The sequence below is a fragment of the Oncorhynchus kisutch genome, linkage group LG12 (assembly GCF_002021735.2).
Source record: "Oncorhynchus kisutch isolate 150728-3 linkage group LG12, Okis_V2, whole genome shotgun sequence".
Classification (NCBI taxonomy): domain Eukaryota; kingdom Metazoa; phylum Chordata; class Actinopteri; order Salmoniformes; family Salmonidae; genus Oncorhynchus; species Oncorhynchus kisutch.
This window is the reverse complement of record NC_034185.2, coordinates 35838543-35866201: the sequence shown is the minus strand read 5'-3', so window position 1 is coordinate 35866201 and position 27659 is coordinate 35838543. Positions and strand designations below refer to the sequence as shown.

At 42.4% G+C, this 27659-nt stretch overlaps 1 protein-coding gene across 9 annotated transcripts in view; it reads left to right on the top strand.

The window, feature by feature from the left end:
* Positions 1 to 27659, top strand: part of cdc42bpab (CDC42 binding protein kinase alpha (DMPK-like) b) — a 94871-nt gene that overhangs the window by 5255 nt on the left and 61957 nt on the right. The gene's annotated exons all lie outside the window — the stretch shown is intronic.

The window sequence follows — 27659 nt, the reverse complement described above, 5'->3', positions numbered from 1 at the left end:
TCTCTGAGGCCCTGTGTTCAGGTATGGTGACTAGTCAGTGTGTGTGTGTGTGTGTGTTGGGTATGACGGCTGAGCCGGTGTGACCGTGACGGTGCAGCAGCCGCCCAGAGCCCAGCGGTGTTCAGTGTTCTCTGACAGCGCTGCTGCTGCTGAGTCGCATCTCTGCTGTACAGCACAACACAGAGCTCTGTAGCTATCTGGTTGTACACACTGTTTATGTATACAGTATGTAAGCCTATATCAGGGACTGGGACACACGGTACCAGGATCAGTGGCAATGGACAGGATATAAAAGTAGAATGGAGGGAATCCGTGGTTATGGACAGTCAAATAAGGAGGCACTGTAGTCTATTGTTTCGGAATGATAAGAAATGCATTGCATTGTGAGAAGTACAGGCTACTAATTAATGAAATGTTCCAAAGGTTGGGATATGTTCAATATGGCTGCTGACTGGCGGCCATCCACATATTGTGGAGTACTGCTTTGAGTTGCAATGTCTGTCATTCTTTTTCCGATCCTATACTACCACCTAGCATTTCTCTGGGAGTGGGTAGATTGTGCCCTTGACTTTTAGTACGTTGGTGATTTTGAGGGTGACCGTATCTATTTTAAGTTGACATGTGCAAGCCAAGCGCCACCACTACTATCAGTAGTGCTGTCAAAGCTGGTGGCGCGTCGGTCCTTTGGGTGTATAACAAAGTATTGAGATAAGTATTTGGTCAATAACAAAAGTTTATTTTCCACCATCATTTGCAAATAAATTCATTAAAAATCCTACAAAATTCTGGAATTTCCCCCCCCATTTTTTGTCTGTCATAGTTGAAGTGTACCTATGATGAAAATTACAGGCCTCATCTTTTTAAGTGGGAGAACTTGCACAATTGGTGGCTGACAAAATATTTTTTGCCCTTTTTTGTAATTCCAATAATAACTACAACCTAAAACTTCTTACCTGGGAATATTGAAGACTCATGTTAAAAGGAACCACCAGCTTTCATATGTTCTCATGTTCTGAGCAAGGAACTTAAACGTTAGCTTTCTTACATGGCACATATTGCACTTTTACTTTCTTCTCCAACACTTTGTTTTTGCATTATTTAAACCAAATTGAACATGTTTCATTATTTATTTGAGGCTAAATTGATTTTATTGATGTATTATATTACGTTAAAATAAGTGTTCATTCAGTATTGTTTTAATTGTCATTATTACAAATACATTTTTAAAAAATCATCCGATTAATCGGTATCAACTTTTCTTTTGGTCCTCCAATAATCGGTATCGGCATTGGAATATCATAATCGGTCGACCTCTAGTGTGTATACAGATTTATTAACTGAATGAATCATATGTGACACACATTAATGCCAAAATAACACGCAAAACAGGCAAGCCCCAATTATTATATATTTTTTATATATATATAATAATAATTTTTTGTTGCTAAAAATGTGCTCTGCCCTGAATGACGGGTCGCCATTGGGTCCGGTACTCATTTTTCAAATAATAAAATTGATCTGGTGGTGGTGGCTAACCTCTGTCGTCAAGCTCGATTTTCCTCATAAAATGAAGCTCCTGTCCTTTGCAGACTAATCACATTACTTGTCTGTCAGCAAGTTGCTTTCTGTACTACATGCGGTCACATGGTATGTATGAGGTAGCTGTGTCGTGTCGTGTTGTGTAGTGAAGGTGTTTGCGGGTTCTTCTACCCACAATCGTGTGTGTCCCTCACTTACATGCCTTTTTGATGAGCAAAACCTTTTATTGACGATACTTACCCCCTGCGTGCACTCAACTTCATCTAGATACATTGAGTTTCCTAGGCCTGTTTGTCAGGGAAACTGTGAAGCGAGCTGAAGCCTGTTGCCCATTTCTGTTTGTCTTTTATTAATGTGAAACACTGTTTGTACCTGTTTTCTGCGTTTCATTAAGTCATGCGTAGCTGTTCTTTATATGGCTTAAAATACATGCGTTCATCTGGGAAGAATATTATATATAGGCTGTAGCGTCACACATTTTGATCAGTTCTGAAAACGAATCTGACACACAGAAACGTATGAAAACATTATATCATTACCTTCATTTTTTTCTTACTAGTACTTGCTGTAAATAAAGCAGACATTAGCACTGTTAATCACTTCACTGTCATTCAGAAATGATTTACTGGATCAGCTGATGGTTGACAATAGGCCTGTCACGGTAGTAGGCCTTCCTAAACAGCTCGCTACCAAAATGCACGTCCAACAAGTAGGCTGTTAGCCTATGCATCATTATTTAAGAACGACAAATCAATTTAATGTGACCCCCTTCATCAGATTATTGTCCCGCTGATGGCCAATCAGGTTTCGATGGGCTTCTTATTGTTTTTGGATGATTGATTAGAATGACGCTTGACCTGTCTAAACTGTTCAATCAGCATGCAGTCTTGGAAACTTTCCGTCCTGTAAAGGTCAGTCACCTTTCCTTCTCACATTTTTCATATAGAAAAAAATGCGGCCAATTTAATAGACTTTCCATATTATATTATATATTCCAATCTATGGAGAGAAATTCAGTAGGCCTATGCTGCTGACAAACGGCATGTTGGAGGGAGTAGGCCTATGCTGCTGACAAACGGCATGTTGGAGGGAGTAGGCCTATGCTGCTGACAAATGGCATGTTGGAGGGAGTAGGCCTATGCTGCTGACAAACGGCATGTTGGAGGGAGTAGGCCTATGCTGCTGACAAACGGCATGTTGGAGGGAGTAGGCCTATGCTGCTGACAAATGGCATGTTGGAGGGAGTAGGCCTATGCTGCTGACAAACGGCATGTTGGAGGGAGTAGGCCTATGCTGCTGACAAACGGCATGTTGGAGGGAGTAGGCCTATGCTGCTGACAAACGGCATGTTGGAGGGAGTAGGCCTATGCTGCTGACAAACGGCATGTTGGAGGGAGTAGGCCTATGCTGCTGACAAACGGCATGTTGGAGGGAGTAGGCCTATGCTGCTGACAAACGGCATGTTGGAGGGAGTAGGCCTATGCTGCTGACAAACGGCATGTTGGAGGGAGTAGGCCTATGCTGCTGACAAACGGCATGTTGGAGGGAGTAGGCCACTATGCCAAAGTTCTATACCCTAAACTCCTCGTTCTGAAAATGTATGAATCTGCGCAGTGCTTTGCTATTCAACATATAGGCAGGCCTCTACCTTTTTCAAGGAAATAATATTATTGTAGGCCTAGTTTTATTATATTGATCATTCGATTCTAGATCCTATGCTTTCTGTGACTTGTTCAATTGCATGCAGTTCAGGTATTTTTTTAATAGACAAAGAAGAGAGATCAACCTGTGAAATAAGATTTAACATGACCTACAAAAAATTGCTAGCAGTCTCCATCTTATGGTGCAGACGCGGGCGCACGCCTAGGAAGGAGTTCGCTGTAGAGTCGCCTAGGAAGGAGTTCGCTGTAGAGTCGCCTAGGAAGGAGTTCGCTGTAGAGATGCCTAGGAAGGAGTTCGCTGCAGCCTTGCTTCGGTGTGTGTGTGTGCGCACGTCTGTGTGTGTGGATCCTGTTGTTGTGGTGGAGTGTTCCCTGACATCTTCCTCCTTGTCGGGTCACAGGAAGCTGTGGCTAGAGGAGCAGTCCAGTAACGCTGCCTTCCCTCGCATGACACGACATCATCAGGAAATCCTCTGGTCGCTCTGATTGTCATCTCAATTGCCTGTGGGATAGGACATCTCTGCTGCTGCCAATAGGCCTATATATAGACTGATAATTCATCTGTCTGGCTCTGTCAGGGTGGGAGATTTATTTGGATGAAAGAGCCTCAGGCCTGTGTGTCTGACAGCTCTGCTCATCTGCTGCTTGGTTGTGTGTTTTCCTCATTATCTTGGGATGACTTGCTGGATGACTTGCTTTAATGCCCCCCCCCCCCAACACACACACACCCCACACACACACACCATTTATAGCCCCATGGTCCTTCTGGCTAAAGATTAGTAATTCACGTCACACTTCAATAATTGTAATGCTGAGTTTACGTTGAGGTAGAAAATAATTAGTTTTTTTTATAAGCTTTTCCAGCCGTAATGACTTATTTGAATGATAATTACCGGCCATATGCTCAAGATGTTTTAATGTAGACCCTTCAGCTAGATACTTAACCTTAGTTGCTTTGGTGAATAATATCCATCTATAAAGCATAAATAGGTCGACATCAGGGGTTCTTCAACCTTTTCAGCCTGGGACTCAAATTAGAAATGGTGTTTTCCTTATAAACACACTCAACTATACGTAAATATCGGTACATTTCATTGCCCTTACGCCTAAAACAAATGCAACATAGACTAAAACAAAAACAATGAAATACCCATATAAATAGCTGTTTATTTATGCCCATTTAAAAACACTCTTCTATATCTGTCTAGGTTGGAACTGTTGCTGTTAAAATACACACACAGGCTCAGTTTTTGATAGTGCAACCCTAAATAACAGTACAGATAAAACATGATCAGGCCTACTGTCCATTTTACTGTAGAGATTATTGTTAAAGTATAGGTTGGAACTGTGACTGTTAAAATACAATCAATCATTTTTATGCTGAACTGGAATTAACTGATTGATCACATCACACAGATGTAGACCAGAAACACACACACACACACACACACACACACACACACACACACACACAGTCCTAATGAGAGGTGTGTGTGTGTGTGGCAGTTTGACGTTTTTAACAAGCAAGTCTATTCTGGGCTCAGTTTCTGACAGTGCAACCCTGAGGTCATGCTCCGCGTTGAGTTGAGAATCCTGACTCGCTTAGGTATATGCTGGCAAACTGGATCAGAACATCTACTGCTTTCTCAGTCAGGCAGGAGACCACTTCCTGCTGTAGATGAGCAAACCAGAACTGTGCGAGTGTGTTTGCCTCAAAAAGCATATTGCCTCAATCAGTTTATTCCAGTTCAGAATCAAAATGATGACTTTTTTAACAGCAACAGTACCACCCTAGACTTGTTTTCAACCATTTTTCATCTGTACTGTTACTTAGGGTTGCACTATCAGTAGCTAGGTAGCTTACTTTAGCTATTAGCTATGTACAAGGGCATTGTTTGAAAGAGAAACTCAAATCTACTACTATGAGAGAGAGTACTCCCTTATTTCTGTTCATCATCACCTGTTGTAAAATGATAACGATGCCTTGCTAGCTGACTTGCTCTTCCACTGTTGCAGCACTGTTTGCTGAAGCATTCTGCCCTGTTCTGAAAGAACTCCCTGGGTTTACTGTCATGCTATGAATGTTTGGTCAGGACGTATCGTTTTAATTTGTTCGTTTTGAGAGACTCATTACTGAGCACTTCCCAGCACAAAACGCATTGTGGGCACTCCTCGTATTTGATCAAAGTTTGTATGAAACCAAGAGAGAAACTCATCGCTGTTTTTGCGTTTCATGACGATTGAGCTCAGTCAGACTTTGTGGCAAGCTTGAGTCCATTCGATGATTGACAGCGGCTGACACCGCATCATCTGCTTCTGAACGACAGCGCTTCAGCGTGTGGGTCGCGGAGTGATCTTCAAGAAAACTGCAGAAAAAATATCATGTTAACCACGATGCAGATGCGGAGATCCCTCCCACTTGCACAGCTGCCAAACAGAGCAGAGACACCGCTGCTAAGCAGAGAGCGCAGTTGCACTTGGCCAAATCAATTCCAATATTCCATATTTCTATATTTAGACACCTCATGACCCACCATTTAACAGGTCTGCGACCCAAAATGACCTATACTTTTAAGAAAGGCTGGCCTACAAGGTCCAGGTTCGTGCAAATCTGTCTCCTAAGTGGGCCTCGATAAGCCTGTCTGTTATTGTGAGCCAAGTGTGAGGCCTATAATGCTACTCAAACAGCTGTGAAGTATAGCCGGTCATTGACTGAAAGTACAAAGAAATGTTGGTGGCACTTACTTTTACAGAACAGAATAAAGTGCTAGTAACATAGCAACAACCTGGTTATAGTATGCTAATAAGTTATAGTTACAATGAAAGCATTTGGATACGGCACTAGCCTACTTTAAATAGGACCAACTTAGTTTCTTCCTCGTGATGGCTAGTGTCAGTCACTATGCTGTGTATACTCCGTGAAGATTAGCCTACTTATGAAGCGTTGGGAACTTATTCAGGTTATGTCCTTTTGTTAGGAACACCCTCAACAAAAACACGTCTGTTCTGTCCACAAGTGGATAGGAAAGGGGCCGAGCATGATGAGGTGTTGTTTTGAATGGCTCTCATGCTGTGGACTTATATCATGGATTTGACTTGTTACTCAGTCCTTTGATTATGCTATTACGTCAGAAACGACAACAACCGGACGAACCCTGGCCTTCAAAAAGTCAACCTGGTTACAACCGTCTGACTGCTGTCAAACACTTATTTTTCTCTGGCACTCATCCCTCATCCAATAGAAGCAATTTTGCAATATGTTCCCTTTGAACTATAATTCATTTTTGAGCAGTTGCATGTGTCTTTTCTCTTCCTCCCGAGCGAGGTGCACGTCGAGACACGTCCGATCTGTAGCCAGCCAGATGCATATTTTTGGGAATGCTTTCTGCTTATGGTTACTTACAAGTCTCGGCATTGACACCTTAGTTTCTGAGATATAATTAGTAGTGTTCCCTGCCGTAGGGATTTGTTGTGGCCTAGAAAGCATCTGCTATGCTGTGAAATGACAGACTACGGAGGAGTGTGTGTGTGTGTGTATATATAGGTTTTTGTCCCCCCTCATTTATTCTTGTAGGCAAAAAGTGGTAATTTGGTGGGTTTTCAACTCTGCGGCACCCATTTTGTAAACATATTATTGTATCCTTGTTCGGAACCGTAGCCACCTGCAATGGATAACTGAACACACTGACTAGCCCTAGAAGTAGGCTAAAGAAGAAAGGTCTAGCCTCCTGTCACTGTCCTCAAATAGTGTCTGGTCTAAAGCCCTTTCGTCATATCAGTCACAGAAGAAACAGCTTGGGCTGGTTCCACCATCATTAGCCTGCAGTGTAATACTTGGTGTTCTGTGCGGATGCAGTCAGTACAAAGGTTAGCTTAGTATGGGAGATGGTGTTACACTGACCTCCACCACCCCCAGGTCCCCTATTCACAAAGGGTCTCTCTCTCTAGTCTCTGTGTCGGACTTGATCTAGGATCAGTTTGACCTTTTTGGATCATAATGAATAAGATGCTATGTACAGGGGGGACCTGATCCTAGATCAGCACCCGGGGCCCAGGTCCTCTTTCCTATCAGCCATGACAGAGAACCTCCAGCCAGGGTGCACCTCACCTCAGCCACTGTCGGTTTGGTGTCCCCGCAGAATGAAAGGGTTAGAGTTACCTCTACCGTCCGTGATGCATTCTGCCATTCTGGGTGGAGGAAAGTAAGGCCTGACATTTTAATGTCTTTCAATGAAAACACGGATAATCTGTAAATCCCCCCACGGTGACAGATCGGTGTAAAAAGAAGGGGCTATGTCAGGGCTGAAGCTAAGGGTTCACTGTCGGTGTCATCTCAGAATACAGCTGTACAGTATGTGGGCTTAGACGAGTTCTCCCTCCCTCTCCTCCATTTTGAACATCTGTACCTGTTTTCTTTAAGACAGGGTAGAGAACCTACTGTACACAGCTCGAGGGCTGCAGCAGGCAGGGTGTGCTAGGCTAGCCTTCCATTGTGTTTCAGGTCATTTAGGTAATTAACTGGGGAGAGAGAGTCGTCTCTCCTGCTTCTCAAGGTTACTGTTGTTGATTTATGGTTGAATTAAGCCTATCCCTTTTTCACACCTTAAACTAGGTTAGGTAATCTATATCCTACATAGAGCAGCACAATCAACTGACAATATTTTCTGACCCTGACAAGTCTCTGAAAATTAGCGTTGGCCTTATTGTGTTCTATTCATTAAGGTTATGGAGCATGTTGTAAGGGCATTTGGGACTGAGAACCCCCTTCGTCAGGTCCCAGAGCAATCTGGTATGTAGGCCCCAGCTCTGGCTTTTGAGGACTCCTAGAGATCCGTAAATATATTTGTTCCTTCATTTGAGAAACAAGCACCCGTGTTCTGCTAAAAGTAAAACTGGCAGATTCTCTCACAGCTGCCCATGTCACCCTCTCTCTCCTCCACCCATCCTTCTGCACTATTGTCCACAATGACTCAAGAAGACATGCTGAAATCTATGGCCCGGGATGAGGCCAGTATCACAATACTTATTAGTATCCCGGCAAGGAAACAAACACGAGACAGATTTAACTTCTTTAGAAAAACAGTCCTGATGTCAGAAACAAACATATTTATGTCGTCATCCAGAGTCCCAATTAATTTCCAAGCACAATATTTTACAGACAGCAGTAGTTGATATACTGCCGATTTTGCAGGTTCTCCTACTTACAAAGCATGTAGAGGTCTGTAATTCTTTATCATAGGTACACTTCAACTGTGAGAGACGGAATCTAAAACAAAAATCCAGAAAATCACATTGTATGATTTTTAAGTAATTAATTTGCATTTTATTGCATGACATAAGTATTTGATACATCAGAAAAGCAGAACTTAATATTTGGTACAGAAACCTTTGTTTGCAATTACAGAGATCATATGTTTCCTGTAGTTCTTGACCAGGTTTGCACACACTGCAGCAGGGATTTTGGCCTCTCCTCCATACAGACCTTCTCCAGTTTCTTCAGGTTTCGGGGCTGTTGCTGGGCAATACGGACTTTCAGCTCCCTCCAAAGATTTTCTATTGGGTTCAGGTCTGGAGACTGGCTAGGCCACTCCAGGACCTTGAGATGCTTCTTACGGAGCCACTCCTTAGTTGCCCTGGCTATGTGTTTCGGGTTGTTGTCATGCTGGAAGACCCAGCCATGACCCATCTTCAATGCTCTTACTGAGGGAAGGAGATTGTTGGCCAAGATCTCTCGATACATGGCCCCATCCATCTTCCCCTCAATACGGTGCAGTCGTCCTGTCCCCTTTGCAGAAAAGAATGCTGTTTCCACCTCCATGCTTCAGGGTTGGGATGGTGTTCTTGGGGTTGTACTCATCCTTCTTCCTCCAAACACGGCGAGTGGAGTTTAGACCTAAAAGCTCTATTTTTGTCTCATCAGACCACATGACCTTCTCCCATTCCTCCTCTGGATCATCCAGATGGTCATTGGCAAACTTCAGACGGGCCTGGACATGCGCTGGCTTGAGCAGGGGGACCACGCATGCGCTGCATGATTTTAATCCATGACGGCGTAGTGTGTTACTAATGGTTTTCTTTGAGACTGTGGTCCCAGCTCTCTTCAGGTCATTGACCAGGTTCTGCTGTGTAGTTCTGGGCTGATCCCTCACCTTCCTCATGATCATTGATGCCCCACGAGGTGAGATCTTGCATGGAGACCCAGACTGAGGGTGATAGACAGTCATCTTGAACTTCTTCCATTTTCTAATAATTGCGCCAACAGTTGTTGCCTTCTCACCAAGCTGCTTGCCTATTGTCCTGTAGCCCATCCCAGCCTTGTGCAGGTCTATTATCCCTGATGTCCTTACACAGCTCTCTGGTCTTGGCCATTGTGGAGAGGTAGGAGTCTGTTTGATTGAGTGTGTGGACAGGTGTCTTTTATACAGGTAATGAGCTCAAACAGGTGCAGTTAATACAGGTAATGAGTGGAGAACAGGAGAGCTTCTTAAAGAAAAACTAACAGGTCTGTGAGAGCCAAAATTCTTACTGGTTGGTAGGTGATCAAATACTTATGTCATGCAATAAAATACAAATTAATTACTTAAAAATCATACAATGTGATTTTCTGGATTTTTGTTTTAGATTCTGTCTCTCACAGTTGAAGTGTACCTATGATAAAAATTACAGACCTCATTGCGGTTTGTAATGACAGACAAGCCTCTGTCTGGCATGGTAGGTATGATCCCAGTGGGGGCACATTATCGCTGAGATTTCTCTCCCAATGCCCACATAGCCTAGACCTAGATGTCTCTGATGCTTCAATTTATTAATTTTTTTACAGAAAAGTTGAATATGTTTCTATGTCAGAAGGTTTGGTGTAGCCTCCAATTTATACAATTGTCTAAATAAACAGTGAATCTGTCGATTTAGGCTGAAATCTTCCAGACAATTCATGTTGAGCTGAAGTCTCATTTAGTTTCACACGTTTAGGCGACGCCAAAACAGAAACTCCTGTAAGCCGATGTTCTCATCATTTTTGAATTTTTGTCCCATGTGTAGCCTTTCAGTTGTCATGACTCATGACACAACTTTGATCTAATCTTTTGTCTTGTGCCTTTACCCCCCCCCCCCCCCCCCCCCCACACTTCTCTGCCGCTTTCTTAATATTTGAAGCACATCATTTTTGTTTGTTTACTGCAGCGACAGTGAGACGCACCCTGTTCTATTTAAAACGTCTCTGACTCCAGTTGCGACCCAAATGGCACCCTACTCCCTATATAGTGCACTACATTTGACCAGGAAAGTAGTGCATTATATAGGCTAATAGGTTGCCATTTTTGAAACGCACACCATATAGTGCCCTGACCTCCTATTATTGTGGAGACGGGGGACGACGTCATTGCTCTGGGAACTCTAGTGTCACCAGTGTGCAGTGCTATGTAAGTGATTCCCAGGATCCCAGACGCGTTTTTTGTATTTGGGCACTTTATTAATGATTTAATGGTTCCAGTCTCCTCTCAGTGATGGGCTGACATATCCCGTGTTTCCGTCGCAGTCATTTATGTGTCGCTGCGCCACGGCAAAAAAAAAGAAGATGGAGCGTGAGAACATATTTCTGCCGAGGCGCACTTTGAAGATGTTCAGAACAGTCCACATAAAATGTTCCTCTCCAAACGAAATGAGAAATGAATAAAAGGGTGAGTACCCCATAGAAGAGTAGTTTATCTATTTACCTAGTTGGCTTGTTGTGGTGTGCTCTATGCGAGAACTTGAATACCGTCTCAAGGAATGTTTGAGTGCCATAGGGAGGGAAACGTGCATTCTGACAAGCAGTCAATGCACAAAGTCTTGCAATGGAGGGAAAAACAGTTTTAATGGCTTTGTTAAAAAGAGGGGGATCCCAGTAGGGCTGTGGCGGTCACAAAATGTTGTCAGTCGGTGATTGTCAAGCAAATAACTGTTGGTTTTGTGGTAATTGACCTTTTAATTAACATGAACACATTTAGCATCTCCTGCCTTCCACACAGCCTACAAGCCACTGATACAGATCTTTTGGAGCATCTACATTTGAAAAAGTCTAATAAATCCATGTAATATAGTCTACTCCATCACAATAAATCCATGTAATATAGTCTACTCCATCACAATAAATCCATGTAATATAGTCTACTCCATCACAATAAATCAATGATTTTATTTTAGACAGGTCTAAAGAAGCATGATATGAAGAAAATGTAGTCTATTTCAGAAAAACAGAATAGCATACTCTGAGTTGTCCTGATGTGGCTATGCCAAATGGCTGTGGGCTATACTAGTTCATTTAGCAGACGAGATTTGCTTAGAATTCCATACGTTTTATAGTATGAAGAATGCAATTGAACAAAGCTGAATAAAATATCAATATTTTCTCTCAACGATTTGAGGGAGTGCGCACATGCGGCTACTCTGTGAGTGGTTAACAAAGAAATGGGTATTCCTATGTGCTTAATTTAGAATTATTAATGTAACTTTAGTTGTTCTATGAATGTTGGGCTATGTTTTATTTTATATACATTATAAGGCTGCATGGTGCGACTCTAATGATGATTTGAAAAAAGTTGCTTGAATATCATGAGCTCTGCTTAGGTTTTTATTTGCGCAGGCTGTACACACTTCATTAGTCTCTAATTCATAATTTGACAAGCACTTGATAATGCCTCGAATTTCCCAGCGGCATCCCCATTGTGGCTGTATTGTACCCTAAAAAAATCCATGCCTTTGTTGTGCCCTTCTTCCTTAGTGCTGCATGCTCCGAAAAAGGCTGTTTCTTATGCTGGCCAATCATTCACATGTGATAGGCTAATATTGTCACCCATCAGACTATTCTTGATTTAATCTTGTCTTTACATATATGTGTGAACATTTGTTTTGATTTAGAATGGTCCATTATCATGCACCTGTCTTGAAACAGGGGGCAGCAGAAAAAAATACTATGCACTTAAAGTGCACATCTATGCACTTAAATAGTGAATGGAGGACGCCTTTCCCGTGATTCGTTTTCATGCCAGCCAGGTAGGCTATACTCCTATTGTAAAGAACAGCAATGTGCTTAATATTAGGGAAGTTGAGAAATCAACATAGTAGCCTAGCCTATAGAAAGCTGATGGGATCCCTCTTTTTAATAGAGGCCATCACTCTGTTTTCGCACGCAATTGCATAGCCTATAGAAATGTTGCACAATATGGGCTCTCATGAAGTGTTTGATTAAATTTTTGATACATTTGCATTGATATCAGAGTGATTAGAGGGACAATCGAGTGCTGAGTACCAGGCAGTTAGCAAGTTTGGTAGGCTACTAATGACCATGAGCCGCATCAGAGCATGGAGAAGCCTAATTACCGTGACTAAACGGTCAAGTGGAATTTGACTGCCTTCATGCCTCGTGACCGCCGGTGTGGCGGTAATACGGTCACCGCAACAGCCCTATATCCCAGCTTTCTATTCCTAGATTATTTATTTCTCAGCTTTAAAATATGCACAAACTGCATATTTTTAAACCCAGAGTTTTTAGCAGCACTATGGTTAAGCACATTACTGCTCAGCAAATTGCATAGTGTAGAATGAGGCTATATGTAACACGGGTCAATTGTAGGGTATCTTGGGGTAAAATGCCACCCTACCTCAAATGTTTTTGGGAGGGGAGTGTCTTAACAAATTGTGATGAGACTGATTACAATTTTAGTTGAGCAAGAGTAGTGGTAACTAGGGAAAGTGTTTTGGGGGAAAATGGTGATATGAAGTGGTTTCTGTGAGAAGTACAGGCAGTGTTACCCCGGGTGGATGTTTACCCCCAAGTTACCCTAACAGATAGGCCTAGATTATATTCACTGTGTTTGTGTTTTTGTTTTGGGGGGGGGGACATAGAATTAATCAAAAGGATGCTAACTATTTCAAAGAGCACATATGGGATCTCGCAAATAATTAGCCCGAAAGCAGATAGGCAACCCAATGCGTCAGCCCATTTATTTATAGCTTCTATGCCTTCAGAAAGAACCAACACCCCTTGGCTTTTCACACATTTTGTTATATTACAGCCTGAATTTAAAATTGATTAAATATGTTTGGTTTTGTCACTGGCCTACACACAATACCACACAATGTCTAAGGGGAATTAGGTTTTTTGAAAATGTTTACAAATGTATAAAAAATGTATAAAAAACAGATGAAATGTCTTGAGTCAATAAGTATTCAACCCCTTTGTTATGGCAAGCTTAAATAAGTTCAGGAGTTAAAATGTGCTTAACAAGTCACATGATTTTTGAATGACTGCCTCATCTCTGTACCCCACACAGAATTGTCTGTATGGTCCCTCAGTTGAGCAGTGAATTTCAAACACAGATTCAACCACAAAGACCAGGAAGGTTTTCCAATGCCTTGCAAAGAAGGGCACTTATTGCTAGATGGGTGAAAAATAGGGCTGAACCCGACTACAAAAATGTCTTCGCCACAGAAAAACATTCTCAATAGAGCAGGTATTCCCAAACTGGGGCAGGGTACGCGCAGTGCCGTTGGAGGTACGCCAAATAAAAATATGATTCACATTTAAAAACCTATATAAAACATTTCTTCATAATTTCAAACAGTCCATTTATATTTTCAAACAGGGCTATTCATTTGGGTGAGGTTATTTTCTCACCTGAGTAGCCTCGTTTCACTGCCAAAAATCAAATTCAACCATCTAGTGCTCAGCGAAATAACAACGCAATGTCAAATACAGGTAGCCTAGTCAAATTATTTTATCCCATCACATTAACCGTTACTCTCTCGTGGGAAACCTTCACTCTTGAGCAGACATTTAGAAACAAAACATGAGAATTTGAAAAATCTCGCACAGAGGTAAGACATGCATAAAAACAACAGATAATAAGAAGGGGCTAGAAGCGTCTCATATGGTGAGCTACCGAGTGGCTAGGACAGGCAAGCCCCATACTATTGTGGAGGACTTAATTATTCCTGCTGCTGTGGATATGGCTGGGATAATGCTGGAGGAAAAGGCCCCAAAAACTATACAGACAATATCTTCATCAAACAGCACTGTTTCACGACGCATCAGTGACACTGCAGGAGATGTTTTGAAACAATTACTGCTATGCATACAAGCCAGTGAATTATATGCATTACAGCTGGGTGAGTCAACAGACGTGGCGGGCCTGGCACAGCTCCTGGTATATGTCTGTTATGCTTATGGGGGTTCAATTAAGGAAGACATCCTCTTCTGTAAACCACTGGAAACCAGGACAATATGAGAGGATATTTTTAAAGTACTGGACAGCTTTGTGACATCAAATTGACTTTGGTGGTCAAGATGTGTTGGTATGGTATCTGTACTGATGGCGAAAAGCCATGACAGGGAGACATAGTGGAGTGGTAACGCGTGTGCCAGCAGTTGCTCCCGACACCACTTGGGTACACTGCAGCATCCACGAGAGGCTCTTGCTGCCAAGGGAATTCCTGACAGCTTGAAAGATGTTTTGGACACAACAGTGAAAATGGTTAACTTTGTTAAAGCAAGTCCCCTGAACTTGTATATTTTCTGCATTATGCAATGACATGGGCAGCGACCATGTAATTCTTTTACAACATACAGATGTGCGCTGGTTATCAAGGGGCAAAGTATTGACATGTTTTTTTTAAATTGAGAGACAAGCTTAAAGTTTTCTTTACTGACCACTTGCATGATGTTGAGTTTCTCACACGACTGGCCTATCTGGGTGATCTTGATCTAGGATTTATAGGGACTCTGCAATTATATTCAATGTGTGGGACAAAATTGAGGCTATGATTTAGAAGTTGGAGCTCTTTTCTGTCTGCATTAACAAGGACAACACACAGGTCTTTGCATCATTGTATGATTTTATTTTGTGTGCAAATGAACTCAAGCTTACTGACAATGTCAAATGTGATACAGCGAAGCATCTGAGTGAGCTGGGTGTGCAATTACGCAGGTACGTTCCCGAAACGGACGACACAAACAACTGGATTCGTTATCCCTTTCATGCCCTGCCTCCAGTCCACTTACCGATATCTGAACAAGAGAGCCTCATCGAAATTGCAACAAGCGGTTCTGTGAAATTTGAATTTAATCAGAAGGCACTGCCAGATTTCTTTATAGAGTCTGATCTCCCTATAGGCTGTCGGTGATCAGGCCTGTCACTGTTGTGCCATCAGCAAACTTAATGATGGTGTTGTAGTCATGCTGGGTCATGCAGTTATGGGGTATTGTGTGTAGATGGGTAAGAAAAATATTATTTTAATCCATTTCGAATGGAGGTTCCATTTTTTTTTATGTACAAACATTGTTTTTGGACAATAATTTCCTCCAGTTTAGATGGACATCATATTCTATTTGTCTCCTTCTCGTTGGCTTATTATATGGACAACATTGTTTTTATTGATCTCTTTCAGTTTCAGAATAGTAGTCTACCCTGTAATTTGTCGTATTAATAAAAAAATTCTACTAATGTCTCCCGTCATATAAAGTGTAGTAGAATTGCATGAAATTTCCCCATGCAAAGAAAGAAGAAAAGTATCTGATCTAGCCTGTTGCCTAGGCCTACTCTACGCAATGCACACTCAACCATGCATTGAAGTCTTTTAAAACATTTTTTTGCAAACAGTGAATGAGTTCTATTATTAGCCTAAATTATGACTATCCAATCTACTCATCACATTATGAATAGTAGGTTATGTTACGTAAGTCTGCAAATGCGACGATGCATGGAATGCTTTATTATAAAGGTGCATTTTTTTAATTGTGAAAATTTGCGTTCCCAAACTTTCTCATGCAGTTGCTTATCCCATAGAAATGTTGCACGACATGAGCTCATGGGCTCTCATGAAGTGTTTTTTGATTGAATTTAGGTTGATGTCAGAGTGGTTAGTGACAAGGGTGCTGAGTACCAAGCCATTAGCGACTGGCAGTTAGCAAGTTTGGTATGCTACTAATGACCATGAGCAGCATCAGAGAAGCCTATTTACTGTGACTAAATGGTCATGTGGAATTTGACTGAGGTCATGACTCGTGATCGCTGGTGTGGCGGTAATACGTTCACCGTAACAGCCCTGCTCTTTACGCGACATAGACTTAAACATCTTAAAGAAGGATTTTTAAAGCCAAGAGACAATTGAGACATGAATTGGGTACCATTCAGAGGTTGAATGGACAAGACAAAAGATTGAAGTGCCTTTGAGCGATGTATGGTAGTAGGTGCCAGGCGCACCGGTTTGTGTCAAAAAATGCAACGCTGCTGGGTTTTTCACACTCAATAGTTTCCCGTGTGTATCAATGGTCCACCACCCCAAAGGACATCCAGCCAACTTGAGTCAACATGGGCCAGCATAGCTGTGGAACGTTTTCAACACCATGTAGAGTCCGTGCTCTGATGAATTGAGGCTGTTCTAAGGGATAAAGGGAGGTGTTCCTAATGTTTTGCACACTCGGTGTATATCATACATGACAAAATTCATGTTATGGAAGTCCCCTTGGCTAAGCCTGGGTAGCTCACATGCTGCAGATTGTCTGATTCCCGGCCAAATCTTTTAGTATTGCTACTCCTCCTCAGCCTGTCCTCACTCCACATCTGTGTACTGGAGACCGGAGAGCCCCTTGGCCGCGACTTGAAGGGCCTGGTTACATTTTCATCTGTAATTTGGGTAATTTACAGGATGTTTTAAAGCTACTTGCAATTAAATGGCTAAAAGGTTATTTAAAAAAAAAGTTGCCTGGCTGGTTGACGCTTGGGTCACTCTAGTTCGAAGCAGCTGGGGTAGCAGCCTACTTAAAAGTACAGATTTCATTTTTGATAAGGAAACAACTGACTGTGCAGCTGTTTCCCCAGCCGCATTTGTACCCTAATTCGATTATTTATTTAGCCAGGAAGTCCAGTTGAAATAAAGAATATCCAAATCCTTAGAGATCAAGAAGGCAACTCTAGTTTAAATGAGAGAGAACCAGGGGTTGGAACTGGTTCAGGGAACAGAAGAGAAAAATGTTTGTTCTTTTCCGATTTTGAGGAACAGCATGAGAACTAGGGATGTTAATGGTTAACAGATAGTCAGTTAGCTGACCGAAATTAACAAATCAAATTGTATTTGCCGAATACAACAGGTGTAGTGTTGACCTTACCGTGAAATGATTACTTACAAGCCCTTAACCAACAACACCGTTCAATAAATAGAGTTGAGAAAATATTTGCAAAATTATCTAAGGTAAAAAAAATATTTAAAAAAAGTAACACAAGAAAATTACAACAATAATGAGGCTATATTCAGGAGGTACCGGTACCGAGTCAATGTAAAGGTTAGTCGTGGTAATTTGTAAAGTGGCTATGCATACATCATAAACGGTGAGTAGCAGCAGTGTAAAAACAAAGGGGGGTCAATGTAAATAGTCCGGGTGGCCATTTGATTAAGGAGCCTTTTGGTCCTAGACTGGTACAGCTTGCCGTGCGGTAGCAGAGAGAACAGTCTATGACTTGGGTGACTGGAGTCTGACAACTTTTTGGGCCTTCCTCTGGCACTGCCTAGTGTATATAGGGTCATGGATGTCAGGAAGCTTGGCCCCAGTGATGTAGTGGACTGTACACACTACCCTCTGTAGCGCCTTCCGGTCAGATGCCGAGCAGTTGCCATACCAAGTGGTGGAAACTTTTGAGGATCTGGGGACCAATGCCAAATCCTTTCAGTCTCCTGGAGGGGAAAAGGTGTTGTCGTGCCCTCTTCACAACTGTCTTGGTGTGTTTGGACCATGATAGTTTGTTGGTGATGTGGACACCAAGTAACTTGAAACTCTCAACCTGCTCCACTTCAACCCCGTCGAACTTAATGGGGGCCTGTTTGGCCCTCCTTTTTCTGTAGTCTACAATCAGCTCCGTTGTCTTGCTCACGTTGAGGGAGAGGTTGTTGTCCTAGCACCACACTGCCAGGTCTCTGACCTCCTCCCTATAGGCTGTCTCAAGTATTCACCCCCTTGGCATTTTTCCTATTTTGTTGCCTTAGAACCTGGAATTAAAATAGATTTTTGGGGGGGTTTGTATCATTTGATTTACACAATATGCCTACCACTTTGAAGATACAAAATATATTTTCTTGTGAAACAAACAAGAAATCAAGCCCTGCCAAATCCGACGAGCGTCAGAGCCAGTGTAGTAGGATTCAATCTTAGTCCTGTATTGATGCTTTACCTGTTTGGTGGTTCATCTGAGGGCATAGCAGGATTTCTTATAAGCTTCTGGATTAGTGTCCCGCTCCTTGAAAGCGGCAGCTCTAGCCTTTAGCTCAGTGTGGATGTTGCCTGTAATCCATTGCTTCAGGTTGGGATATGTACGTACGGTCACTGTGGGGATGATGTTGTCAATGCGCTTCTTGATGAGGCCGGTGACTGAGGTGGTATTCTCCTCAATGCCATTGGATGAATCTTTCAACATATTCCAGTCTGTGCTAGCAAAACAATCCTGTACTGTAGCATCCGTGTCATCTGAACAGTTATGTTTTGAGTCACTGGTACTTCCTGCTTTAGTTTTTGCTTGTTACAGGAATCAGGAGGATATAATTATGGTCATATTTTCCAAATCGAGGGCGATGGAGAGTTTTGTATGCATCTGTGTGGAGTAAAGGTGGTCTAGAGTTTTCTTTTTTTTCTCTCTGTTTGCACTTGTAACATGCTGGTAGAAATTAGGCAAAACAAATTGAAGTTTTCCTGCATTAATGTCCCCGGCCACTAGGAGCTCCACTTCTGGATGAGCATTTTCTTGTTTGCTTATGGCCTTATACAGCTCGTTGAGTGTGGTCTTACTGCCATGATCGGTTTGTTGTAATAAATAGATGGCTATGAATAAGATAGATGAGAACTCTCTTTCTAGATAGTGTGGTCTACAGCTTATTATGAGAGATTCTACCCCAGGCGAGCAATACGTCGAGACTTATTTTATATTAGACATCGCTCACCAGTAGTTATTGACAAATAGACACACACACCCCTGCCTCTCGTCTTACCAGCCAGCTCTTTTTTATCCGTGTGGTCATTTAGCCGCGTTCAGCCTTATGATGTTAGTTTTTAATATCTTGTTGATTGGATGGTCTTAATCGTAGATTGTCCAGTCTGTTTTCCAATGATTGCATGTTGACCAATAATAGGGAAGGGAAGTGGTGGTTTACCTACTCGTCGGGCAAATTCTTAGAAGGCACCCCGCCCTCTCCCCTTTTCTCCGTCTTTTCTTCACGGGGATTTGGGCCTTGTCTCGACAAAGCAGTATATCCTTTGCATCGGACTCATTAAAAAATATAGATTTGTCGAGGTGAGTAATCGCTGTTCTGATGTCCAGAAGCTCTTTTTTTCAGTTATAAGAGACGGTAGCAGCAACATTATGTACAAAATGAGTTACAAACAATGCGGAAAAAACGAATAAATAAATAGCACAGTTGGTTAGGAGCCCGCTGTAAAACGCCAGCCATCGCCTCCGGCGCCATTACCAGAACACCGTCTTGATCGACCGGAGTTATTATATTGATATAAATAATGTAGAGTGAGTTTATAGCGTTAGAAAGTAGCTTTCTTATGTCAACTAATGGATGTCTCTAGTAAGTGAGCTGTGAGCAAGCCAGGGCAGAGACTTTTTGCTAGGGAACTCACAGATACAGGCTGCAGTGGGAGAAAGAGGAGCAGCTAGAAGCATCTAACAGCTAAGCTAGCAACCAAAACATTTTCACATCCTTTCTCTCCTGTTCTACTGGTTTTTATATCAACTTTCTTCACTTGTCCAGAAGCCAAAAACACAATCCTAATCATATTAACAACCCATCCTGCATTTTTACATTTGGCCTCTTTTTCAAATTTTCTAACGGAGATGTTCATCTCTGTCACATGAAATGGCTTGCACGAGGTGCATCTTTAGGAACAGTGTTTTCCCGCAAATTGCATTTTGGAAAATGATATATTCCATTGTCTGCTTCATTACACTATTTGTATGTTTAATAATATGAGAGGATTGCTATTGTCACATGTATTTTTTTAAGCTCTTAATGAACATTGTCTGTTCCTTCCATGCATGGGGTTTTCCATTGGCACTAATTTTACTGTTTGCAATGAATTTAACTGTTTGTTAACCGGTTAATGGGGGTTGGTTAGTCGGCAACAAAATTTACCAAAATGTTCATTCCTACTGGGATGAAAAACGCAACAAAGCACCCATGCAAAACCCCCACTGTCACATTTTAAATGAGAAAAGAAGGGATTCACTTTTTCAGTACTAGTTAAGGATACTATAGTGATCTCCTTTCACATTGGATTTATTAAATAGAAAATGGTATGATCATTATTTCAAATGTCGTGTCGCTCTCCACACACAAGCTTGTTAGCTAGCTAGCCTACTCTGGTCCAACTTTAAGCCAACTCTGAAGTGAAAAGAAATCCCTTCATGCCCAGGTGCTTCAAGCCAAACCTCCCGCATCACCCTCTCTTGCCCTCTACCTACCCACAAAATATCAGTCGCATCTTATGCCCTACAACTATCGCTTACCTGCTTCATAGCAAGCTACTCTACCTGCACTGATTGGTGAACAAATTTAATGTTGACCTAAACTTTTTAAAAATATTTTTAAAAATATTTTATTTCAGATGTTTAAAAAGGAACAGAAAGGAACGATATAAACCAGTACTTATTGGGTGTTCTCTCCGGTTCAGAACTTCATTTCGCTGGTCGGAACAGAACGGGGAAAAAGTATGGTTCTGTTCAGAACAAAACTGTTGGAAAATAATTTTGGTTCCAACGGCTGGTTAGAACTGTTGAAGTCCACAGACAAAGACGCGTTAGTCCTGCGTCCCATTGTGACAGCTACACGTTTTCTCTTCCTTTGAATGTGATGACGGTTGGGGAAATGGCGTGAGCCGCGTCGAGAATTCCAAAAGTATGAAAGCCAAGATCTTACAAGGTCGAACTTATTATGAGGAACATCCTTCCAGTAGTGCTATGAAAAGCCATTCCCAGATCTGGCCCCTCTCGCTCTCCCTCTTTTCCTCCTCTGGAGGTGGCATTTTTGTGTCATTACCTCACTCTGGCTGTAAATAATCCCTCTTATGGCTTCCAGATGTCCCCTCTCTCTGTACATCACAGCGCTGCCTGGATGTGGGATCTACTGTCTCTCTCACTCAGTTCAATTCAATAGACTATTGACAGGGCAAGTTAAATTAAGTACACATAAAACTACAAAGATCGGGTTAACCGTAGTAGCAATAATAATAGTAGGGCCTGGTAGTAGTAGTAATGTTATTAACATTAACAACATCTAATGAGAATAATAATGAATAAAAGTAATAGTAGTAGACTTGTTTTAACATGACTGAGAAGCCACATGCCATGAAAGCCCAAACAAAACAAAAACGGCAAATACTATTGATACATTCTGTACTTTTCACTGGCGGCCCATCGGGTAGTGGGAGGAGGACGAGTACCGCATTTGGCTGCCAAAACGCCGCATTTGAGTTTTTTTTCTTCACACTATTAGTTTTTTTTAATAGTTTCAAATTCTTTGTAGTGAATGATCATTTGGGGAAAGAAAGATTCTCTTAGGTCTGAGTACACACTCTCTCCTTCTCTACTGTACCTGTTTCAAGTACGGGGAGGGTAGAGCAAATATACATTGGCACATGTAGGCCAGTGCATATGGAGGGGGACTCGTTCAAATGAACACGCACATATGTGCTTACGCACACAGGCCTAGGCTTACACACACACACACACACACACACACACACAGTATTGAAAGTGCAGAGCCCTAGGGTGACACCTGGTTACTGTATAGACCATGACGTTTGTTTCTTTAGCTGAATGAACACACTTGTCTACAGTAGTACAACGTTTTCCTTCAGCTGCACGTCTGTGGATAATAAACTCACTTCTTCGAATGGACCTAGATCTGTCTGATAATCTGTGTCTGGGATAAACCAGTCCGTCACTGGATTAGTTGGGCCTACTCATGTTTTTCCAGTTGTGTTGCATAGGTAGTCACAGCCAGCGCTTCTAACCAATGAAACTGAAAGTCTCATGGCTGTTTTGAGTGCGAGTGCATAATGTTATGTGCGCTCTGTCCTGCTAACAGTGAAGTCACTTAGTTTGAAAGCTTCTGCAAAACCGTCGGGGACAAAACAAACACCAAGTCAGTCATCGTTTGGTTGGATATTCACGTTTTAAAGCGCCACAAACTGGCTTGCGCCACACCTTGTCATTGCAACCGTTGCTATGTTTGGCCGACCCGTATATTTTGATAGTTAAGTAAAGATGTATCGTCAGAACTGTATGGTCTTTGTTGGAAGCTCGGAGTAAGAAGGGCGGGATGTCACAATGTACATTACTTCCCTGTTAGACAAAACGGCACGTGACCCGTGGGTAAATTTGAGCGAGACTGGTGTTTGTGTGTCGAGACTGCTTGTTTCTAGGCCTAGTTACGGTGTCTTTTTTTTTTAAGTCAATGCAACAAGTAAAGAAGTGGTGGTGGTGATACTGGGGCGTTATAGTAACTGCGAGATTAAGGATTGGAGAAAGGCCCAGTGTGTGCCAAGCTAAGCATCGGCTCGTTCTACTTCCCACAATGTGGACGGACATAAGGAAAATAGACCCTTGTGAAATATTTGTTGAAACCCCAGAAATTGTTCATGCCGTTTTTCCGAGTTCACAGGAATTAACGGTGAGAAATGGTCATCAAGAACAGAGATTATGCTACAGGACTGGTATTCCAGGGTGCGTTCTCAGAGCATGCGCAGAGCAGCTGGCAGGCATATTCACGGTCATTTTCAACCTCTCCTTGTCCCAGTCTGTAATCCCCACGTCTCAAACTGACCACAATCATTCCTGTTCCCAAGAACTTTAAGGTTTCATGCCACAAAGACTACCGCCCTGCAGCACTCATTACTCACTATAATCATAAAGTGCTTTGAAAGGCTGGTCATGGCCCACATCAACTCCATCATCCCAGACACCCTAGACACACTCCAATTTGCATACTGCCCAACAGACCTATAGACGACACAATCTCAATTGCACTCCACACTGCCCTCACCCACCTAGATAAGAGGGAAATCCTGTGTGTGAGAATGCTGTTCATTGATTACAGCTCAGCGTTTAACACCATTTTCCCCTCCGAGCACATCCACATCGACGGGGCTGCAGTAGAGCGAGTCGACAGCTTCAAGTTCTTTAATGGTCCACACGTGTGCACAGTCGTGAAGGAGGTGCGACAGCGCCTCTTCCCCCTCAGGAGGTTGAAAAGGTTTGGCATGGGACCTCTAATCCTCAAAAAGTTCTACAGTTGCACCATTGAGACCACCTTGACTGGCTGCATCACTGGTTGGTATGCCAACGGCACCGCCCTCGATCGCATGGCGCTACAGAGGGTGGTGCAGACAGCCCAGTACATCACTCCCTGCCATCCAGGAACTCTATATCAGGTGGTGTGAAAGGAATGGCTGGAAAATCATTAGACTCCAGCCACTGCCATAGACTGTTTTTTTCTGCTTCCTGAACAGCTTCTGTCTCCAAGCCATAATACTTCAAAAATTGTCCCTGTAGCCATTTTGTTAGTTATCATTGTTATGTTAGTTATCATTGACCCCATTTTTTTGTATTTTGTTTTTGCACTGTCTCTATGCACACTCACAGGACTCTACACATATACACACTGACACTCCATCTCACACACACACACACACACACGCACACACACACACACACACACACACTACATACACTACCTGACCAAAAGTGTCGTTGAACATCTCATTCCAAAATCATGGGCATTAATATGGAGGTGGTCTCCCCTTTGCTGCTATAATAGCCTCCACTCTTCTGGGAAGGCTTTCCACGAGATGTTTAAACATTGCTGCGGCTACTTGCTTCCATTCAGCAACAAGCGCATTAGTGAGGTTGGAGCGATTAGGCCTGGCTCGCTGTCGGCTTTCCAATTTATCCCAAAGGTGTTAGATGGGTTTGAGGTCAGGACTCTGCAGGCCAGTCAAGTTCTTCCACGCCAATCTCCACAAACCATTTCTGTATGGACCTCGCTTTGTGCATCAGGGCATTGTCATGTTGGAACAGGAAAGAGCCTTCCTCAAACTGTTGCTACAAAGTTGGAAGCACAGAATCGTCTAGAATGTCATTGTATGCTGTAGTAGCATTAAGATTTCACTTCTCTGGAACTAAGGGGCTCGAATCATGAAAACCAGCCCCAAACCATTATTCCTCCTCCACCAAACTTTACAGTTAGCACTATGCATTGGGGCAGGTAGCGTTCTCCTGGCATCTGCCAAACCCAGATATGTCCACCGGACTGCCCGATGGTGAAGCGTGATTCACCACTCCAGAGAACGTGTTTCCACTGCTTCAGAGTCCAATGGCGACGAGCTTTACACTACTCAAGCCGTCACTTGGCATTGCGCATGGTGACCTTAGGCTTGTGTTGGGCTTCATAGCCATGGAAACCCATTTAATGAAGCTCCCGATGAACCGTTATTGTGCTGACGTTGCTTCCAGAGGCAGTTTGGAACTTGGTAGTGAGTGTTGCAACCGAGGACATACGATTTTTACGCGCTACGTGCTTCAGCACTCAGCTATCCCATTCTGTGAGCTTGTGTGTTCTACCACTTCGCGGCTGAGCCATTGTTGCTCCTAGATGTAGCACTGACAGTTGACCAGGGCAGCTCTAGCAGGGCAAAAATGTGACGAACTGACTTGTTGGAAAGGTGGCATTCTATGACGGTGCCACGTTGAAAGTCACCGAGCTCCTCAGTAAGGCCATTCTACTGCCAATGTTTGTCTATGGAGATTGCATGCCGGTGTGCTAGATTTTACACACCTGTTAGCAACGGTGTTGCTGTATTAGCCAAATTCACTCATTTGAAGGGTGTCCACATACTTTTGTATGTACGTTATAGTGTATCTACCTCTGTCAGTCCAGTATCTGTGCACATTGTAAATATGGTATTGGAACTGACCCTGGATATACAGTAGCTTACTTAGTTCTCGTGTTCTTCTTTCTTTTTTTTCCTATGTTCTTTTTTTCGTCCTACATTGATATTGAGTACTGCATTGTTGGGTTTCCAGCTCGCTAGAAAAGCATTTCACTGTACTTGTGCATGTGACATTAACTTGACGTGCACTCTTACAGTATATTTAAACACTGAAGAAGGGACATCGGTATTCGTCATACCACACTGAGCAACTGAAAGCCCCTTTCCTTTCCTTTATCAGTAAAGGTTGTTGTTGGGCGTTGGTTTGGTCTGTTGTTCTCTGCCTGGCTGGGAGTCTGACAGTGGGAGTCAAGGGCCTCTTTGGATAAGTCTGGCACATGATGACCGTGCCAGGATGGAACACTAACCAGTGGATGGATGGATGAATGAATGAGTATTTGATGTGACCCATGTATTCTGCTTGTGCACAAGGGTCCACCTAAGCAAAATGCTGCACAGATCATCAGCTCCATCCATCAGTAGGCCCATGCTATATCCTAACATATAGGCCAATAGGCATTTAATAGGTCTGTATTATGTTCAATAGTATCCAATCTGATGCTCGGTAGTCTGACCCTGCTGAACCAACTGGCAGTCTACCTCCAGGTTTAATGGAGGATCCAAATTAGAAAAGGAAGTGGATGAATGTCCTTCCTCGACAAAGTAGGGAAAATGCTGCTTGTCTGTTTACTCCGGATTACGTTTGTGAGTCACCCAGAACCCTAGGCTAGGTCAAATGTAAGGGTAACGGTAGACAGTTTTATAACTGCCTTCTGCACTTCCAGACCACTGTGGTTTACGATAAAGATCTCAGCGGTCATGATCACAAATTGACACTATATCAACCCCTCCGCATACAGGACTGACAGGCAGGAGGACACTCACCGGAAATCATTACTCGTGGCTAAATCCATTTGAATTCGATCCCTATTTGACAGCACCACCTTCTGATTTGAACGAAACCTTCTGTACAAATGTGCCCTTTGTGGTGCTCAGGAAGTGACTTTTTGTATCTAAATACCAAGACATTAAAGAGAGAGAGGTGCTCAAAGTTGAATTATTTTGCATACCCTGCGACATCCATGTTTTCATCACTGGAAAAGGTAAAGGGTTCAGATTGATATAATTTAAAAGCTTACAGTGACCAAAAAATATATATTAGATTTTTTTTTTTTTTTACCTTACATTTTTATTTTACATTTATCTAAAAACACAAACTCAAAAATAAAAGGCAATTAGCTAATGTTGCAGCTTAGACCTTATTTTATATCAGGTTGGAGGTCCACACATAAGATAATGTTGACTTGAATAGGAATATCTCTAGTTTTAAACTATACTGTCAATCTTCCATAATAAACCTATTGAAATCATATAAATATAGATAATATAATAGACATGATAGCCATTTATGTAGACAATCGACGGTTGGTGGAATGACAGCCATCTTTGTGGTGGTAATTAGAACATTTAAATGTCAACGGTGTACCTGTACCAGCTAAATTGCAGTGGTATGAAGGGATGGGCCCATTCTATGTATTATATTTCTATGATTTGAAATGACACCCACCTTGCATTCAAGAGCATGTTGTGTCTCAATCAATGATTTATATATAGACTAGATGACCAGTGGCTTCAATGCCTCTCAATGGCCAATTATATAGTAAACATAATCCAGGGTGTATATACATCACTGGTCTCCACAACACAAACACGTCAGATGTGAAGTAGGGTCTACAACATGTGCAAATTATAGAAAAAATGGGAGTAAACACATTTTTTTTGATAATCGACGTAAAAGGTCCAAAAAAAAATTACAAAAAATAATTCCTGTTTGTAATCTTTTAAATGATGATGTACTCAACCGTTGATCTTTTCCAGTGATGAAGACATGGATGCCTCACGTTGTGGTGGGTTATGCAAAATGGGTCACCTTTACCTCCTGAATGTTTTTGGCATTCAGGTCCAAAAAGTCACGCTCTGACTACTTCTTCCATGGGAAAACATGTATGGAAAGTGTTTTTGTTGTTTAAATCAAAAGGAATGGCATCAAAAAATGATTACATTCAAATGGATTTACCTGTGTTGTGTGCCACTTGCTTTGTGTCCGATTTCTAGTATCCACCTAAAAAATGCATTTCTGATTTGCTGTTTTATTGTTTTATGAATTAAATCATGATGATGCGCAACTATTTTAGTGTGCGCATTCTCAGGTCAAGTTCAATATTTTAAGTCCCCAGAATTCTAACCTCCTCTCCTCTCCTCTCCTCTCCTCTCCTCTCCTCTCCTCTCCTCTCCTCCTCTCCTCTCCTCTCCTCTCCTCTCCCTCTCCCTCTCCTCTCCCTCTCCTCTCCTCTCCTCTCCTCTCCTCTCCCTCTCCCTCTCCCTCTCCCTCTCCCTCTCCCTCTCCCTCTCCTCTCCCTCTCCTCTCCCTCTCCCTCTCCCTC